Below are 15,936 nucleotides of genomic sequence, written 5' to 3' on the forward strand. Positions count from 1 at the left end.
TTAATGGTTAATGTTAGTTTCTTCCTGTTCCACTTTCTATAAACAAGGTATTGCCTATACAAGCTCATTACTGTAAACTGAGCACATTTAAATTGGCAGTAAAATCAGAGTATTTACTCTAGTGCACATATAAAGTACCTAGTCCCATGTTTTGGAATGGTTTCAAGTCTTGAAATCCAGCAGCTGGCGGCTTTACAAGCAAAACCTTACACTTAAATAATTCACTTTTGAAAGTTTTAGGTGTTCTGTGTCAGGTAGTACCATTCAGCAGATATTCCTACCACCAAGACTTAGATTCTTTTGCAATAAATTTGCATTCACAGGGGCTTTTATAACTCTTCCAGCACTACTGGCTCCAATGGCTGTTGATTAAACATATATATCCTGTACATTTAATCTGACTTTCATTATGGCCACTTCGTAAAAATGCCATGAAATGGACAAGCGATGACACATTGCAAGAACAAGGAATCCCTGCAAAGCCTCAAATTGTTTTTTTTTCTCCCTTATTTATAGTGACTGTGGTAAAGGCTAACTCTAAATCAGAGAGAATATTTGACAGCAAATGTTCCTATCTATGGATTATATATAACCCATCCAAAACACCAGATGAAAAAAGGATAACCCCAGAAAAAAGAAGGGCTTGCTTCCATGTAAATCATGCTACAAATTGGACAACACCCAGTGAGTTCATTGTTCAACCTCAATTGTGAAGGCTATTCACATTTACTATTCCCCTGGAATCAATGTTAATTAAGGCTGACTGGGGCTATAAATCAGCCTTTGGTTTTTACAACTTAATTCAGCATTAAGCATATATATGTAAATAAAAGGTAACTGATTAACCACTTGAGTTTTCCAGGAGTTACTGAGGTAATTTGTTTTTGTTTGAGTCCTAGTGTTACCTTTTGTGGTTTGCAGTAGGGAAAAGAAAAAGTGTATAGTATGTCATGTATTTGCTATGCGGTATTGTGAGTAGTTAAATAATCTGGCCTGTTGGGTGCTATCAATAAAACTTTGCCAAAATGGAAAGGGAAGAAGGGAACACTTGAAAACTTTTGGAACACAGGAACATTGAGTTTGCCATCTCCTCTCAGAAGAGCCAATAACTGCAGTAATGTCCAACCAGTAAGAGAAAAGGCAACCCTTCTCCTTTACTGAGGTGTCCCCGTCAGCACAGTCATTTGGCTAAGAACAAACCCAACAGGCAGAACAGACGCTGCCTCCTGTAAATGAGGAATCTGGATGTAGCTGGTGTCCAGTAGTCTAGAGAGGAAGGTAACCGCTGTTTCTTCGCCAGCAGTGCAGCCTGAGGCAACCTGTAAGACAGGGCAGTAGCTGGCGTAGCAGATGGGTGGGTGTGTATGTGCACAGGATGGGGAAGCCTAGCAGGCAGGTACCTTGCAGCGCAGTAACTAACTCATCCTAAAGGTATCTTGGTAATTTCTGTTCCTCTCCAAATGAAAGGTAGAGAGGATGTGGCTTTTCCTAAAAGAACAGGCACTGTCTCCCTGGTTCTAATAACCTCTTCCTCATACACACATGCCTTACATAGACTTTTTGGTATTTAGAACTTTGCAAGATAATGGTGCCACCCACCACGTAATTGCTAGATTCAAATTCTGCCCATGGTTACTTATATACAACCACTGTTGATTCCTTTAAGAGATGCATATGACTAATCAAGGAAGCATTCTGGTTCATCATATAGGGTACATGACTGTTCAGAGCCTACGAGATACCGTAACATACAAACCTGTATACAAAGGAAAAAGAACATTTAATTTAGAGTTACCATGTAAAAATTCAAGTTACTTGAGACTCTGCTGAAATGTAGTTGGAAGGAAATCATATATTGCACTTTGAGTAAGACCTGCATTTAAAAAGCACTCCGCATTGAGTTCAGTAGCATTGTTGTATGCTCATCAGCTTTGAAATCAAGCCAAGAGTAAATGTCTTTAGTTTAAAGGAAAGCAAATAAAGCTTTGCAAATAAGTAAATACAATATCTTGTATAAGTAGCCATCTGACCCAGTTGGCTTGCTAATGGTTAGCAACTTAGTGTTCATTTCAAACCATGGAGGTAATTAATTTCTAAATAGGAGTGATTCAAAGAGAAAGGGATGTGTACAAAACATCTGCAATGCCATAGTAGCAAAATTTACAGCAGGGAGGAAATATGCAGGATTTTATGTTTTCATCACTATTTACCACTGAGGAAGTACAAAACAACAATCGTTTTGGGTGTGTGTATAAATACAAAATTAATTAAAATGCAGCACAGAAATAATACCACCTTTACAGCTCTTAGCTGAATAAGACTTGGTTTTCTGGCACTACAAATTCTGTCTTATGTTCACCCAGCGGCTAGCCCTGGATTTGGAAAGGGGGGCTGATTCTTAAGTTCATTGAGGATTCCTGCTTGCTCTCTTTTTAGTATCATCTCTAACAACACAGGAAAAAAAAGTAATTTGGGTTACTTTAAGTCAGAAGAGCAAACAACACAGGTGGCAACAATGTAACTTTTCATTTCCTTCCTTGAAAATATTTTCAAATGATGTGCAAGTGAAATGATGATCTGCATTCTTAATTTGATATTGCTTAGTGATGATGTCACCAGACATTTTCTTCGGACTCTCCAGCTGTATAAGTAAGAACTACAGCCAGTGGACAGACAGTGGCCTAGCCTTCAGCTCTTTAGAGGTGGAATTATTTTCCCATGAATTTAATAAACAATGTTTTTGTACTGTTGCAGATCCAGAAATGTTTTTTTGGTACAGGAAGAGGATTTTAACATCCAAATAATAATGGCTTCCCACAGGAGATATGGTTCTGGATGAATGGAGGAATGAATGGGAATTTCCTAACTCAATTGATTTAGTAGCTGGTTATAGTTTCATTCCATCAAAGATCTTTTTTTCATATGTGGCTTCCTCCTTAGAGAGCCTTTGACATTAAATCTGCAAGGATGGGGGAGGGGGCATCAGATGCCAAAGTACTTTATAAAAGAATCACAGCTGTTCAGCCTTCAGCATCTTCTCATAGCTGGAGGCATTAAAAAATACATATAATGGCTTTTTTTTTTTTTTTTGTGATGGGGTGGGGGACATACAACCATTTTAGAGGCATGCAAAAAATCTAGCAGCAGCATTTCCCTTGGTAAATACTTCATAACATCACAGATACCGGGCACCTGTGCCTCAGTCTGGTCAGGAAATTTCATATCCTTTCCCATCACAGCAATTTCATTTCCTCTCCTTTGGAAACAATTCAGGAGTCCTTATGATTAGTACAATTGCAAGGGAATGAAATAGAAGGGATTGCCAATCAGAGGTGCAGATTGTTTATTTTCTCAGGCTTTGTTTGCCTCCACTTTTATGGCTGTCTTGATACAACAAATCTCTTACTTTCTAGCCAGAGCATTTTGTGGGGCACTCTTGGGATTGACTGGAAACCAACAGCTGGCTACAGAACCAGCAAAACCTGGTTTATAAACAGGCATTAGGAAAGCAAAAGCCAAACGAAGCAGACTGACTGAGGACTGGTCAGCAATTGATTAGCAGCAGTGATCTGTTTAGAGGGGGATTGTTCAGGTCAACAGTAGGATTGCGATGCTCTTTGCCAGGCAGTTCACAAATTGGACTTCGAAGCCAACCTTCCCAAATGTTCTCAGTGCTGAGTCCTGCTTCTTAAGGCAGTCAGCACGTGAGCCTTTCATCGGACAGTGCCAAAGACTGCATCACTTTCCTACTTAAATTAAGGCTTACTCTGGCTTGAGCATACAACCACAAATGGTTATCATGTTTTTCATTTTAGTTACCACAGAGTGACCCAGGCTTTGGTTCTTGTAATGAGATACTGTTCAAATGTAGAGGAATTATAGTTATTTTAAGAGGAGCAACAGTGAACTATACATGAATAAAAATGACTTTTGCACTAAGTTTAATTCTGGCAAGCAATCTGCTATGGCTATAGCTGGTTTTCAGCTATTAAAGGTCCAATCCGTTCCTCATTAATCAACAGGAAAACTCCAACTGGTTTCAGTGGGAGCTGGATCAAGCAACAGCAACAGCCTGCAGAGGGGTGTTTATGCTCAGAGACAAAGCTATTTCACTGGAGACTTGACACCCACTCCAGAGCCTGTGAGGTCTGCAAAGGCCAAACAAAAACAGAACAGACTGATTTTTATTCTTCTTCTTTGCCCGTTTCTGTTTCTTTGCTGACATTCTAGTTCGTTGTGGCTCCTTCCCTCTCTCTACCTCACCTGCCCTCAAAAGAGAGTTCTTTTCTAAAACTGTGTGTATTTGGGGATTTGTCATGATTGTATCTTTTAACTCATTTGGTCCCCAGAGTCAGAAGGACTGTGCAATAGCCTCTACACATGGTCTGCTATAAAAGAAGGTTTCCTTCATAAACTGAAGCTGGAAATTTAACATAAGAAATACAGAGTCTAAAATTCAGAGTGTCCTGAGATAGCTGGAGAATTTTAAACAATTACAAACATACTACAGCAGGAGGATCAAAAAAGCAGAAGTGGACAGGAAACACAAAAGTGAATGAGGCTGCTCTGGTTTCACTGTCAGTGCAGAGGTATGTCGCAATGTGGTAGAATTATGTTTATGCAACCTGAGTCCTGTGCCCCAGGTACATGTCTGGATGAGAAGATGGGGCGTTCATCTTCTCTGGATATAACTTCCAAGTAACAATGCCTGAGCCAAGCCTACTGAAATCATAGTCCTTGCCAAACAGTCCTTGACATCAGTGGAGTTTGGATCAGAAGCTATTTAAAATAGGTGACTACATCAAGCTCAAGACATTTCAGCATGTGTAAATGAACTCAGACACAAAGCTGGAGAAGGATTCATACGGTCTAGCACTTGATGGTGGCACCTACTGTGGAAGTTCTGGCTCTTTGCTGTCCCTGCGGGGCGGGAGGAGAGGGAGGCATTCCCCCAGGACTGTAATTGTTGTGCTGGCCCACTAATCCAGACATCTTGTTTAGGTGCTTAAGGACAGATACGCAAGTGCCCCCCAGCCACTCACAGTTGGTGTATGTTTTGTGAACAGTATGCTACGAACCGGGTGTGAGTGGGAGGAGAAATTCGGGGAAATGCAGGTTCACTGTGCAGCAAATGGAATCAGAAAAGGCTCGAAACCTCCTGTCAGTCTGCTGTGAAAGTGGAATGTAACATGATTTTTTTTCTCCTCTGTGTCCCAAGTCCCTCACACCAAATGTTTGATCTGCCTATCTTCCTGCCTTAATTAGTCTTCTGTCTTTCTGGGAGTTGAGTCTGTTCTTTTGCAAATGGCAGCACATCAGACAGGGGAAACCTGTCATGTTTGTTTTCTAAGCTGTAGGGGGCACCCATTTGAAAAAGACTCATGGCTTATCTAAACGTTTTTGTTTGTATGATTTTGAATTAGGAAGTTTGAGTAATTAGTTGAGGAGATTAAATAAGTCTTTACAACATGCAGTAGCATGCTTACTTGGCTTTTCTTTTTTTTTTTTCTTTCCCCATAAGTATGTCCTGCACAAAACTCGGGCTGCCAAACAGTGATGACATCCTTTTCTATTTTAGTTTCTCACTGTGCCACATTGATGTAGCATCCATTATTTCAATTTAGTCTCATTGAAGGGACTACTTTGCATCTGGTTGTTCGAGAAAATTAGTCTAAAGAGAAGAAACTTCAGACTGTATTTTTGTTGAACTATACCCACCACAAACATTTTATTCATTTTGGCTGTCTTCTTAAGATTTGTGGGAAGAAAAAACAGCCTTCTTTACAGCACATAAAGACTGTAAGTGAAGTAATTTCTACTTTTCAAAGTAACTGCAAAGTAATTTCTTTCTTTTTCTTTTTTTTTTTTCAGTTAAGGAAGAATTTTTGTACTGTTAGTAGCAAAATACAGAAGCAATAAGTTTCCTGTAGCTCAGGTAATATTTTATGCATTCCTAAGAAACTAAGTTCCCAAGCTTCACTCATCCTTTCACTTGTGGGGTTCTCCTTAATTGCTGAAGAAAAACATAAACTGTCTTGCTCTGTGCTGCATCAGATTTTTTTTTTCTGAAGATAAGATGCCTAAAAAATTGAATATGCTCTGGATTTCTACTGATAACAAAGAAAAGCCATCACTGAACAACGTGGGTAAGGATGATGGTTCTTTTATGCAGTATATGATCTTTGGTGGCACTTACTGCAACTTAAAAATGAAATAATGAAAGATTTCTACAAATCCATTAAACCAGGAGAGAAGGGGAGGGAGTATTTGTTTACAGAATCAATTTTTGAGCTGTCACTGGACTTTAATGAAGTTGTGACTATTAAGAACTTGATCCTGGAAACCCTTCCACAAGCACTCAGTTAAGACTGTGGGAATGAGGAGGGGTTTGTATAAACAAGGCTATTATTAGTCTGTAGTATTCCTGTGTTTTGCATTGTTTGTGCATTGCAGGTGTTGTGTGCTTATTATGTGTAACATAAAACAAGGCAATATTTTTATTTGTAAATGGGAGACATTCTGCCATTTAAAAGAATGTAGCAGATTATTTGTAGGTAACTGCTTGCCTTTAAATGCTCATCACCAAAGAACAAGGTCTTAGAAATTAGCTATGCTGTGTAAATATATACTCCTCCTAGGATTTCACACTATAGGCAACAGAGAAAAATACAATGGACAAATACTTTTTGACCTAAAAGCTCCATCTGAGAAAATTACCTTACACATGAGAAATTGCTGGAATGTCAACTTCATTTGCAGTGGCCCCTTATGGCCTGATCACCCTCCCTGGCACGATAAATCACTGGCAAGATCCTTACCTTAACACGTTTGATCTCAGCTCAGCAAGACTTGGTTTTGATGTGAAGAACTCCAGATCTGTTAGGTCAGAGACAAATAGCAGAGCCACTGACCTGCAAAGTGCTAACTCTATATTAGACCCAAGTGAGCAGCCATAAGCTCCTGGTAAGTTTGCCTTCACTTGTACTTTGCATCCTGAATATTTTCAAATACTACTGTTAGAACGCTTTGTTAAATGATGCCAGTGACATTTCCTTTCACGTCATTCTGCACATACAGAATCCACAAAAAGTCAAACAAACAAACAGGCACTATGAGAAGCATTATCTTGGATAAACTGTTCAAATTACCTGCACTTCAGGGCTACATGAAATCAAACCCAGTAGGCTACATGAAATCAAACCCAGTATTCATCAATTTATTTGGTTTACATAAATGGTTTGCAGTGTCCCTTTTCTGTCTAAACCATGTTTACCAATAGGTACCATAAGTAACTGTATTTACTACTACACTCGTTGAGGTGATTGTAAGTGCCTGTATGCATGTCTGTACATACAACTTCAAATTACTCCTAAAAAATAAAAATCTGTCTTGTGAAGTTTGTGTTCAAGTCCAAACTTTCACAAAGACCAGATGTTGCTCAAGTCTTGCAGCCTCAGTTTGAAACTATTCCTTATTATCCTGGTTAAACAGTCACTTATCTCTAGGATAGTAAGCAGGAGTGTTAGTCTACCAGAAAATTGGATGTTCTTAATGGGCTTTTGGGGGAGAATAGCTTTGCATCATCAGCATTAAGTTAAATCACATTAAGTACCTACTTACAACATAGGGATTACCACTTATGACATCTCTGGTGAAAGCCTTTAAAACAAATTGTTGTGTTTGTTAGAAGAAGCTGTGAGATAACAATTCCCAGAAGTCTGATTTATAAACCTTTTTGCTCTTCAAGAAGATGCAAAGGAACACTACACCTCTCCTCTTATTCATTACTGCAATGAAATCTCTCAGGCTGTAAATTCTTTTCAATAAAAAGGTTTGGGAAATGTTGATTTATTTACTTGAGGATATTCCTCTGGAGAGAAGCAGCCTTTAGCTAGATTCCTTTGCTTCAGAGTTCAGTTCTTATTTCTTCTCCAGTTCTTTCTGCTGATTAGACATTGACTTTACACATACAAAACTGGAATAGGCCGTTCTACTTTTTATTATTCATAAGGCTGATCGGGGAGAACCGGGCTTAAGCTGTCAAAGTATCCTGCTGTGCTTGGATACCTGACAAATTTACACCCTAAAGTACACTGTGGTGCTAAGACTAAAATGGGATGTGTCCTTGCAAGTGCTGATTACAGTCCCAAGCAAATAAACCACTTCAGGGTGTAGCAAAATAATGCCAGTATTTTAATAGAGTTTCACATTTTTATATATGGTTGGAAAGCTATTCCATATAGAAATGTAGGCCTGCATGAAAAATGAGACCTACTTATCTTTAAATAGAAGCAGACCAGTAACTCTGAGCATGTAAATTAAAAACACGACCCTCACCTTTTGCCAAACATGAAGCATTAAAAACATGGACTAAGGCAAAAACAAAGTCTAACTACACGGAGATTTCCTTAAATGAGCAAAGTTATAAGTCTTGTCAATAAAAAGCCTTCCTTAAAAACAATGTTCATATACATAGTTCTGAGATTTTTTTCCCCCACTTCCTTTAAAATTTGTGTTTCTCTTCCCCTTTCTAACCAAATTCCCTTTTTCTCTGCTGGAGCCCCTTGTAATGATACCAGAATGTGGGCAAATCTCATTAGTCTCCCTGCTGTTTACAAGACAGGATTTATGCTCAGTGCAGTGAACACAATGACACATGGCTAAAAACCACCATCAGGACTTAAACCTGAGATATTTTTCACCCAGACATTGCAAATACTATTGGCATGTACAGGTATGAAAAACAATATTAATGACTGCAAACATAAGTCACCCAGCTTTCTCTAAAGAGTATACCAATAACTAGCAATTTGTTAAAGGTTAATTTCATGCAACCTCTGGCAGTTATCTGGTATAAGATATGTCACCAATTCTATCCATTAAGTAATAACTAAATTCTCATGGGACCTAGCTGAAGTCAAATGTTGTTATTCCAGGTTCACTGCTTTTAGTCTCCCTGAAGACCATTTAGGCAAACAGCTGGAAGAGCTGACTACAGAGGTTCCCAGTCACAGGGAATCACTCTAGGAAAGCAAGTAAAGGCTTCTAACCAGGAAATAAGTTATCAAGGATTGGTCCTAATGCTCCCTCAAGGAGAGAAATAAAATGAGTCTGAGCAAGAGCATGAACACATTTGTGTTTCAGCTAGAAGAATCCAAACACTAAAAGCAATTGTCTTGGCTGATGGCAGGGAGAGCTATGCTGCACCAATTGCTGGGCACGTTCTGCACTTGGCTCCTGGTTGTCATCTAAATAGCAGGGCCTTCCTTCTTTCTCTGTGTTGAAGTGCTTTACTACAACAAAACCCGTGAGAAGAAACTAATCAGATGCAACAACCTGGTCTTCCAGTGTTTTTTCCACATTGCACCAATGGAAATCCTCCTCCTAAGAGGAAAGTACAGAAGGAAGCGATGCCGCAAGCTTCATCTCAAGTCATAATACAGATTTTCTAGCAAGGAGGGCTCTGCCTCCCAGATAACACTCAAGGGAATAACGAGAGACAACAGCTGATACAGCCAGTGCTCCAAGTGACACAGAAAGAGAGCAAAGAGCATGAAGAAAGAGATCTTTTTGTCAATATTGTGTGTACATACATAGGTGAGTGCAGAGAAAAGAGCATAATAATTGTATATGTGTAAACACTGCCTCTGAAATTCATCTGTATTTCCATTTCCCCAGAATAGTGCACAGAGAAAAAGAGGTTTTTCTGTTCTAGTAGTCTGACTGGTTTAGCAAGAGATCCTGTCTCTTGACACTGACCTACTGTCTCAGATAGTCATGGTTACACTCCCACAAATTTAAACTCCCCCATCTGCGAAGAAACTTTGTCACCAGTTTTACAGTGAGACTGAATCAATTAATGCTTTCTAAAAGCTTTGATGGAAAGAGATGAATATTAACGTTTGCAGTTGTGTGATGCTAGCTAAAAATGTCTTTACTAATGTAAGAAATGGACTTTAAAATCGCTCTCAAAGGGCTGGACCACCAAGGTGAGGTCATCTGCAGCACAGCTAGCACATTTAGTGTTAATTTCATATCACAGATTCAGAGGACAAGTGAAAAAACAGAGCTTGATTATCACCTCTTAGGACAACAGCATCCCAGAGACATCACAAAAGACAGAAGAGGCCATTAGGTAGCTGTAGTAAAGAAAGTGTGGTAAAGACAAAAAGAGGAAAACTAACAAAACATCAACACTGATGGAAAATGTGAAAGCTTAGCCAGATGTCCTGAAAAAAACCTGTGCATGTTTCTCAAGGTCTGTGCAGGCCATTCTGGCACAAGACTGCTGCAACCATATGTCACAACCAAAGAAACTGGAGAAAATAAAATAAACCTCCTGATTTGGAAAGGCAGATGGTAATTTCTTGATAGTTTCTAACTACTCAAAAATAAACTACTTCTGTTACAACCGAAAAGACACATGAGGAAATGTAAAAAGTGTATGTTATGGTATACTGGTAAGTTTTGAAAATACTCACTGGAATGAGGACAATGCTTTTATTATGCCTGGATGCAAAGAACATTTAAAATAAACTCCAAATAAGTTTCAAATAACAAAATTGTTGTTAAAAAAATAATTCTATGCATCCTACTGTCAGTTACATAAATGCTTCCTCATATGACTTTGACAGTGTAAAGAAGTATTAAAGCTAGTTTAAATGTAATTTCTATTTTAAGGAATTTTAACACTGGCAGAGTGGTAATTGAGAATGAGGTGCAATGTCATGGGAAGTGCTTTAGTGGTTAGGCTGAAAAGACTTTACAGGGTTTTTCAACTAACTAGATCACAATTTTCATCTAGGTCATCTTACAGTTATGAAATAAAAGCACAAGTGCCAATAAACCGGCATAAGAAACCTAAGTGTGAAAATGGGTGGTCTGGACTGTATCACAGGGAGGAAAAAGAAATAGCCTTTTTTGAACATAAGGGGACGAGAATTATCAGAAGCATACCACGATTTCTAGCTATAAACTTAGGCAGAGAGGACAAGTCAGGCTCTGTAGAGGGGGGATTAGCTCTGTATGCAAGGATTTCCATGGATATTCTATGGAACAGAAATATTTGGGAGCCAGAGACATAACATACATCCATGGATATAGAGGCAGCATAGGTCACGAAGTATATAATAGCAGGAGCAGATACTGACTTCTGGATTAGAACAACTGAAGTGACACTGAAGTGGAAAAAGAACAGGAAGGCAATAAAAGATGAGTGCAACAGTAACTGTATGTTAGGTCAGTGAGAGCTGCATTGATAGTGTCTAGTGAACATACAGTTCTCCATATCCTAATCCAAACAACATTTGACATAGTCCTGTCAAGGGCTAAAAATTGTGTCTGAACCCCTGAGAAATGGTTACCACATAAATAATTTCAGCTTCATTGCAGCAGAGAAACACATGAAGAAGCCCTACTGTCTGGGATACTAAACTTCAAGAAGGGGAGTTTTTTTCAAAGGAAGTAACTTAGAAACTCCCTGCTTGAAGCTAGGAAATTAAAATCCATAGAATCAGCATGGAGGCTTAAGAATGTGAAAGAGTCAAAGATTTGCATTCCCAAGACTAAAAATGGGAAGCAGAAGCAAGAAAATAAATGGGGTGGCTAAGCAGAAAGATACCAGAGGAAATGCAGGCCAAAAGAAAGACCAAAAAAAAAGAAAGAAAGCTCTAACTTTAAAAGGCTGCAAAACATAAATTGAAAATGAAAAATTGTTACTAAGTATACTGAAGAAAAATATACAAAAAAGATAACACAAATTAAACAGCCAAGAGAAGACTACGTTTAACAAATAAGTAAATACAGTCTGTGGGAGAGCAACTGGATTTTTACAACAACCTGGTTATGAAAGGTAAAAGAAAGGAGACTGAAAATATTCCCAGAAATTGCTGCTCATTTAGAGTGTCATAATTTGGCTATACCAAAGTAGATGATTATTCTGGCCAGAATTTGATGAGCTGTATGGCCAAGGGAAGACAAGCAGAACCATGAGTTTGTACACAGATGACAGGTAAAATACTTGTTCTGGGAATGCGTCTTTACTAAAAATCTAACAACAACAATACACCAAAGACCATGCCCAAGATCAGGGTGCTTCAGTCTCAAGTGTGCTGCAAAGAGTCGAATTTCAGTTCCTGAAAGAAATCCCAAATGCTAATTCATCTCAATTCTTCCACTTTACAAGGCTAAGGCATCAGGAATTGCATGAAAGCCACCAAAGATATCCCAGGGTGATGGTGATGATGATGATGTATTAAGTGGTGTTTTTCCCACTGAAGCATGAGAGAGCAATGCTACAGCACAGACCTGAAAGGTCCTTCTATGTGCAGAGGTCCTATTTCAGATGAAATGTAGACCAGCAGACCTGACCGTGTCTAGTCACTTGAAGCCACATTTAAGGCTAGCTGACCTATTCACATGAGGATAGGATTAGCTTCTATATGACTGTCAAGTAACACCTGCATTTACCTGAAAAACAAGTAAATAGTTCTGCTTTGGAAATAAATCAGTTTCACTTCAGAGTGCAGTCTTTGCCTGTGTAAATACGTGTGTTTAAATTTCAATAAGGAAAGGCACTTCCTAAGAACTAGAGTCAAAACTGAGGGGTTTTGTGTGATCATTGCTAGATGACCAAAGCACAATATGAGGATAGTGTCTTCCTCGCATCCTGTTTCCATCTGAGGCCGTAGCCTGTTCTTCCGTGCACCACTTCCTATGTCTTTACAACTGTCCAAATGAATTTTTGTAACACACTTATTTTAAATTGGGGGCATATTGGAAATCCACATGGAAATTAGCAAAGTATATCCTTTCTGTAACCACAACACCTGCTGTTGGCCTCTGCGCAGCTGTGCCACTGGCTTCCGTTTAGGTTCTGAGTACAATTCAAAGTCTTGATTACCCATGAATCCCTCACAGATTAAGGTCTATATACTTGAGTGGTCAGCGCAGTCCCTGTGTTTTAACCTCCAGCTGAGGTCAACTGAGATTGAACTGACCTTAAACATTTTCACGTGGGTCACAGAATTTGATGTAGATGGTTCTCTGCTCTGAAATGTTTTCCCACTTCAGTCCAGCAAAGCTGGAATGCATTGTGTTTCAAGTCATAAGGTAAAAATCTAATTCACTAGGCTCTCTGGGAGAGGAACTGATTTCAAGTGAACGAGAACTAAGTCCTTTTTTTTTTGACAGTTGGAGAGTATTTTGGCAATGATATTGCAGCAACACTGATGTGGCTTCATGTATCATACTTTTAATAATGGAACGTTTCTATATTTAAAGCTTAGTTACACTGTATAACTTAAAATTGATGTGTCACATTCACATCGTGGAGGTAGATTTCTGTTAAAAGTAACAGACAATACTGGTTGGTAGAAATATGTTTTTAGACAAATTCTGAAACACAGAACTTGTGTTTTGGAAAAAAACAAAACAAAACAAACACCAACTGCAAATACACGTATGCAGTCCAAACAGGAATTCATCAATTCGTTTAAATAATCATAAAAGTAATGAATGATTGGGTCCTTAGATGGCAATCATTTTTAAACCTCATCTTTCTTTATATATATATGTTTGGTAATAAGTCTTCACATAGCTATTTATGTGCTTATTTGTGTTCGAATAGGGATGCTAGCACTTGTCTGAGGATTCCTCAGCAGAATCCTCAGAAATCTTGGACAAAATGATAACTTTCTGAACATTTTTCACATCTTTACGTATTTATGTTTACACTTCCATAGCTTCCTTAAAATGCTGTCTGTATAAATCCATTTTATAAATGCATTTCTTTCAGATGAACTAAAGCTGATGTTTTGGTTACTTGTTTCAGAGAGTAAGCTCTACTCTTTAAAAAAACAAACAGATAAAAACTTGTGTTTTTTAGAAATTGAGAGAATCAAACAATTTGCAAAAAAATAAATAGCAAAATAGTACAGTTCAGTCTTGGCAAAAAAAATAGCTGCAAAACTATAATAGAAGAAATGTGACTTCATGTAGGATCAGACTAGGAATTTATTATATGGACCAATGAACTCATCTTTTGTCATTTATCTCTGTAAACCTGTGAGATTTCTTGGAAGATACTTAGTTAAATGAGGAGCAGAGATGAATCAGCAGATATAATTTATTTAGACTTTAAAAAGGCTTTTGATGATAAAGTCCTTAGCAAGAGGCTATTAAGGAAAGTTAGTAACCATATGGTGAAAGATAAAGTTCTGCCATGGATTAAAAAGCGGTTAAGAGATAAGATAAAAAGACTGGAAATAAATGGATAATTCTCCCTGGAAAGAGGTTAATAGCAAGGTGCCCCTTCATTACTGTGACTAGCAATCGATATCATGGTTCACCTGCTTTATCAGATCATTAATAGTAAGGTACATAACTTGTGGATAAAAATACTCAGACTAATCCGAGTACCAAAGAAAGGACTGCTAGTACTGAAATTAAAAGCTATTTGGACAACTTGGGGGTAGATAAAATTTGCCAGAGGTACTAAGTGCAGGGCAGACTGTGTTGGAAGGAAGGGTTCAAATTATTTTTAGATGGTGATATGCTCCCAATGAGCTGCAATGTCTACAGTTAGCTTATTGAAGGCAACTGTTAACATGCATTGTGAAGAAGGGAAGAGGAATAGGTAAGAGTGGTTCCAGTGTATGGTGCTTGCAGGAACAAGCAATTTATGGTAGCAACTAACTTCAAACTGGCAGAGCCCACTAAGGTCTGCAGGGAACAGTCTTGCACTGACAGAGATGGGCTAGCTGAGCCCAGATTATGAAGAATTTTTGGACTGTTGGGATTTTTTAAATCAGAAAATGCAGAAACATCAAGACAAAAATTGAATATGGAAATGTATCAGGCTTCATGAAGCTCTGTAGGAAAAGTTTCTGAAGGACAGAGTGGAATGGATAATTTTTATCAGAATTAAATTGTGTGTTCAAGACACATTATCCCAACTCAGTAGTCCAATCTATACACATCTATAGATTTTAGATCAAATCCTTGCTCTGTCTGACATCAAGAGTATTCCCGGGAGCAGAGACCTGAATTCTGCTTTTCCTGCATAACAGTCCTGCCCACTGGGCTGCCAAGTTCCATCCTAATAAGTACTTACAAGTGGATTATCCAACAGGAGAGAATGAGAGACTCTTCCCAAGGATGGACAGAGCTAAAACTGGGACCTGTCTATAATCAGAAAGTAGGGATCCATACTCAAGTTTCTGCTATGTTCGCTTCAGAAAAGGGGTATGAATTTGGCTCTTCTTCAACTCAGGCATGTGTTTTCATTATTACTGACTTCCTGGCTTTGGTGTGCAAATAAATATATACAACTTTTGTATTGGAGATTTGAAATCATAAACATTTTTGCAAACATTAGAAAAACACCTACTACATAGCTCTTGTCTCTCAGTGTGTCACTTGACATTATCCCCTGGACAAAGATAAGATAATTTCCCCTAGCCAGCAGTATTGTCCAGTACAGCTTGATGCATTGAACCAGTATGCATTTTCCTTGAAGATTCAGTCTTTCCCTAATATTCAGCACAGTGAGAGGCCACTGCTACAACAGTTACCTACTCAGTAATATACTAGTTATCTACAGTAGTTTGGGGAGGAAAGAGAGAGTCCTATATTCAGTCTGTTAATTGGAATGAAGAGCATAACTACTGTGCAATTGCTGTATGGATTGATATGGATCGATGTTTTGTAATACCAACCACAAAGTACACACACACTACAAGAGAAATTTAAACCATAAACAATGGTAAATGAAAATACAGTATATACAATAAAACTTAACATATAACAATACAGAGAGACACGTAGTGTCAGCATAGAAGCTGAAATGCTCCACAAAGTGAAAAAAGTAGCTATTCTATTTGATTACTTTTTGTACAACCATCTCTAATTTTCTATGTTTCTCTCGTAACCGGACAG

At 38.4% G+C, this 15,936-nt stretch overlaps 1 protein-coding gene and 1 long non-coding RNA gene across 5 annotated transcripts in view; one reads left to right on the forward strand and one right to left on the reverse strand.

The window, feature by feature from the left end:
* LOC308176258 overlaps positions 1 to 10,334 on the forward strand; it is a 68,391-nt gene extending 58,057 nt beyond the window's left edge. For all 4 annotated transcript variants that reach the window (XR_013938180.1, XR_013938181.1, XR_013938182.1 and 1 more), the window contains one exon: positions 517 to 10,334. This is a non-coding gene — a long non-coding RNA (uncharacterized lncRNA). The remainder of the gene's footprint in view (positions 1 to 516) is intronic.
* ALDH1A2 (aldehyde dehydrogenase 1 family member A2) overlaps positions 1 to 15,936 on the reverse strand; it is a 56,378-nt gene that overhangs the window by 35,212 nt on the left and 5,230 nt on the right. The window lies entirely within an intron of this gene.

This window comes from Anser brachyrhynchus (genome assembly GCF_964034855.1).
Source record: "Anser brachyrhynchus genome assembly, chromosome: 11".
NCBI lineage: Eukaryota > Metazoa > Chordata > Aves > Anseriformes > Anatidae > Anser > Anser brachyrhynchus.